The following is a 5232-nucleotide window of genomic DNA, read 5'->3' on the forward strand; positions in this document are numbered from 1 at the left end:
AGAGAGAAGTGACTGAGAGACTCTAGACCTGTGGGCTGAAGACAGATGCCCCAACTTTACAAAGCAACATTAGGTGACTAGCCAGGAGTCCAGCTTTCTCTGTCTACTGTTGTAAGACTCCCGAAAGTTAATTGCATCCATCTTTCATTTCTCAGGTAATATTATAACCTTCTGAGGTCTTTGGTGTAGTTGAAGACTAGATACTTATAATTGTCCTTAGTTATGATAAAAGATAAGTTAGATGTGAAATCTTAGATTCACAAATATAGATAGATAGGATATCTTCTTTAATTTTGCCAAATACAAATAGATAGTTATTATAAATAGACTTGATATTGTAATTGTAATTCTTGCTTGATAATTGTTTTGTTACCTGTAATTTTACTATGTTAAAGTTAAACCTTCCTTTTTTCATTTTTAAAAAATTTATTGAAAAAATATAACTTTTGTTTTGGAAATGCCGAAACTGGGAATATTACTACACTGCAATATTCCAAGACTCCTCCACTACTGTCCTATCCATTTAATCTTTTCAATTTAGCTTTATATCTTTTCTGACTCCAGGACAGGAGAGCAATATTTAATGAACTCAAGTCATATCCAGCATGTGCCAACTCTCTGATTCAAGTTTTTAAAGTATTTATGCTTGCGTCCAAAAACCTAGGGTTTTCAATTATTTTGTAAAATGCTGATTTTTCCTTCTTTGAGGCAGTCTATTTTATCATTAAACTTTTTCTCTAACAAGAAGAGAACATTCAGATAGCTTAGGACAAACTTCTGCATCTCCTCATCAGTGCATCCCAGAGAGAGCAGCTTCTCTTGAATATTTGTGTAGTTCCTTTTGGTACAGTTATTGGAAAGATCTCGGATTCCAGCTCCTGAGCCACATATCAGAAGCAGCAGGTTCTCCTTGTTTAAGTTGAAAGATGACTGTAGAAATTCAATGTTAGTTTTCACCTGTTTGGTGCTCTGAATTAAGATGGAAGGATTTTTAGAAATTGTCTTCCTGACAAAATCTGTGGGATCATTGTGACCTAAGGATATACTGGTCTCCTGTAAAAATTCAACCATTTGTTTATTCAAATTCAGGCTATTGGAGAAGGTTCTAGGAGCACCAGTCAACAGTCAGTAGAGGAATTTATTAGTCAACCCAACAGAGAAGAGGAACATTATATTATTCTCTAAGATTAGGTTGTTACTAGACCAAAAAAAGATTCAGGAGAATGCTCCAAAATATTTACAATTTCAAGGTCTGATGCCATAATCTTTCTCCACAGTTCCCACCTTTTTGAAAGACCTACAAGAGTGTGTGCTATGGCTTGTGGGTATCTTGATATGATACTACCAATCACTTTGTCACTAGCTCCTTTGGAAAGAAGGAATATCTTCAGTGCCTGCTCATTTGTACCCACCCTATTAAACACTTCAGGCTGCCATCTCTTTGCCATGTAAACATCAACTCCTATGGTAAGTCCTTCAGTAGGTCTTCATTATTCAAGGGTTCCTTGTCTTTACTGCCACATTTCACAATAAATGGCCTCAGTGAAATAGATTTGAGGAAAATTTCTGCTGAATATTGGATCATCCAACCTCTTGAACCAAAGAAGAAGTTCCTGGTCACACACCAGACATTTCTTGATGCCATAATCATCAGATAGCCTAAAGTTTTGCAAATTCTTGGTCCCTACCAGAGTTTGTGGTAGACACCTTAAAACCTTCCTTTATGAAAAAAAGAAAAGGGGAAGTGCTGTGTGATGTTCTGTATGTTAAATATGTTGCTCTGATTGGTTAATAAAAAAATAGTGATTTGGCCAGTAGCCAGGCAGGAAATATAGGCAGGACAAGGAGAGAAGAGAATGCTGGGAAGTGGAAGGCTGAGGCAGAGAGCCGCTGCCAGCCAATGCCATGAAAAGCAAGATGCAAGGTACTGGTAAGCCACGAGGCACGTGACAACTTATAGATTAATAGAAATGGGTTAATTTATGATATAAAAACAGTTAGCAAGAAGCCTGCCACAGCCACACAGTTTGTAAGCAATGTAATTCTGTGTGTTTACTTGGTTGGGTCTGAGTGGCTGTGGGACTGGCAGGTAAGATAGATTTGTCCTGACTATGGGCCAGGCAGGAAAACTCTAGCTACATAACATAGTGAATTTTGTTTTAAAATTACCATAATGACTCTTGTCATGGGAGCAGATAGGATATGTACAGTTCTTCATCCCTCTCTTTGCTTCTCAAAATACAATTCCCTGGTCTCACTGCCAGCTCTAGAGCAGCACACTTCCTATACACTCTCCTTACTCTCTGCACTCATTCCCAGTACAGTAAGCAGATTCTGTCATGAAAACCATGTTTTCCTACCACCTATGGACCCTTCATTTCCACAGAGCCCATCCCATTCCAAAGAATCAGCTAGAAACTCATTTTACACAGAACCCACAGTGGCTACATCAGATCCCTGAAGAATTTCCTAACAGGCAACACACACTTTTCCACGAACCAGAGAGGGCAAACAAACCAAGGCACAAAAACATGACCATCCCCTAGAAACACTCACAGACTTCCCTATCCAAAGTGTCTACACTATAGCATAAAAACAAATTCAATAAGAGTCAAGGAAATATCTCCTTACTGGAGCCCAGCAACCCTACAAGAGAAGGCTGAAATAGCTTAAACATGAGAGAAAGACCTTAAGATAATCCCTTTAAGTATGATAGAGGGCCTTAAATAGGCACTTAAAGTAATCTAGAAAAACACAAACTATAGGCAGAAGTTTCTGGCCTGGCAGCAACTCCCAAATACCCTGCAGCCACTTCCCAAGTAATTGACTCACAGGCTTAATATTACCTATAAATGCTCAGACAGTAACTCAGGCTTACAACTACCTAGCTCTTACACTTAAATTAACTCATAATTTGTATCTATGTTTAGCCATATGGCTTAGTACCATTTTCTCATTACAACATTCTCATTTAGCTTCCTCTATGTCTGGTGGGTGACCCTGCTACCCTCTCCTTCCCAGCATTTTAGTTTCTCTTTCCAACTTAACATCCTGCCCATCTACTGGCCTGTCACCTTTTTATTAACCAATGAAAGTATTACATAATTATAATGTAGAAAAGAGTTATTCCACAGTATAAACAGTAGAGGAAATAAATAAAATATTTCATACCTTGCCGTGGATATTGCTCTGTGTAAATAAAGTTCTGATTGGCCAGTGGCCAGGCAGAAAGTATAGGTGGGACAAGAGAGAAGAGAATTCTGGGAAGTAGAAGGTTGGAGAGAGACACTGCCAGCCGCCACCATGCAAAGCAACATGTAAAGACACTGGTAAGCCACAAGCCATGTGGCAAAGTATAGACTAACAGAAATGGGTTAATTTCAGATAGAAGAAGTAGATAACAAGAAGCCTGCCACGGCCATACAGTTTCTAAACTATGTAAGTTTCTCTGTGCTTTCTTGGTTGGGTCTGAGCGTCTGTGGGACTGGCGGGTAAGAGAGATTTGTCCTACAACACCTGAAAGTGAGAATATACTCAATGAAAAAACCATAATTGAGGAAATTCTATCAAATATTTAGGAACTCAACCAGGAACTTTGGATACAAACCTTACCAAAAGAACATTCTAGATGGAGGACCTCATGTACTCTATTGAAACATGGTGGAAGAAGTGGATATCATGGTCAATCAGAATGAAATATCTAAACATCTCTTGGCACAAATAATTTCAGAACACCTGTGGTGGTCCCATGAAAACTCCAAATCTAAGAATAAATAGGACTAGAGAAATGGGGAGAAACCCAGAGTAAAGGTACAGAAAATATTTTCCAAGAAACCACACAATAAAATTTCCCTATCCCCCAAAAGGAGATGGCAGAAAAGACTGGACTAGAAAAGAAGTCATCTCAGCACATAATAATCAAAGCATTAAACCTACAAAACAAAGAAAAAAATAAAAGCTGCATGGTAAAAAATACCAGGTAATATATAAATCCAGACTTCATAGAATAGCTCCTGATTTCTCAACTGAGAGTCTAAAAGCCAGACATTCCCATAAAGATGTGCTTCATAGGCTAAAAGAACACAGATATGAGGACAGACTATTATACCTAGCAAAACTTTCAATCACTATAGGTGAAGAAAATAGGACATTCATGATGAAACCAAATTTAAGCAATATCTACAAATCCAGGTCTACAGAGGACACTGAAAGGCAAGCTCTAACCTACCTAGGTTAACTACTTTCCCCAAAACACAGAGAGTAAATCATCTTGGACCAGTAAATCAAAAGATGAGAAGTATACACACACACACACACACACACACACACACACACACACACAGAAAAAAAAAATTACCATCAAAACCAAAGACAATAACAACAAACTAATAATAAAGAAATATTGCTTATTGATATCTCTCAACATCAATGGTCTCAATTCACCATTCAAAATAGAAGGTTAACAGAATGGATATGAAAACAAGACCTTGCTGTGGATATCCCTCTGTATAAATAAAATGCTGATTGGCTAGTAGCCAGGCAAAAAGTATAGTCAAGACAAGCAGAGAAGAAAATTCTGGGAACAGGAAAGCTGAGGCAGAGAGATGCTGCTATCCACCACATGAAATCAGGATGTTAAGTACCAGTAAGCAACCAGCCATGTGGCAAGGTATAGATTAACAGAAATGGGTTAATTTTAGATCAGGAACTAGGTAACAAGAAGCCTGCCATGGCCATACAGTTGGTAAGCAATATGTAAGTCTCTGTGTCTTTACTTGGTTGGGTCTGAGCGGCTGTGGGACTAGCAGGTGAGAGAGATTTGTCCTAACTGGCTTGAATGAGACAAAAGAGTTTATATATATATATATATATAGTTATATAGTTATATATATAGTTATATATAGTTATATATAGTTATATATAGTTATATATTTATATATGTGATATATATAGTTATAGTTATATAAAGAAATACATAGTTTTAAAAAATGAAGTCTTTAAAGAAACAGTAAAATTAATATAAAAAATAAGCTACATAAAGATGGATATCACACAGAATCTGGATTATGTTGTCTTTGATATTCTTAAATGCAGAAAGACATTTGATTGTTAAAGCTGTTGAGTTAAGCCAATATGTATATTTAAAGGTACCTTGACTTCAAAATTTGGATCTTAGGATATGTTGCTTTGGAAATCAGGCTCTGCTTTTGTTTACACAGAAATCCAGAGGCT

At 37.2% G+C, this 5232-nt stretch overlaps 1 pseudogene; it reads right to left on the minus strand.

Annotated features, from left to right (window-relative positions):
- Positions 1–515: 515 nt before the first annotated feature.
- Positions 516–1651, minus strand: LOC118570235 (annotated as a pseudogene).
- Between the last annotated feature and the right edge of the window lie 3581 nt (positions 1652–5232).

This window comes from Onychomys torridus, chromosome 19 (assembly GCF_903995425.1).
Source record: "Onychomys torridus chromosome 19, mOncTor1.1, whole genome shotgun sequence".
In the NCBI taxonomy this organism is placed as follows: domain Eukaryota; kingdom Metazoa; phylum Chordata; class Mammalia; order Rodentia; family Cricetidae; genus Onychomys; species Onychomys torridus.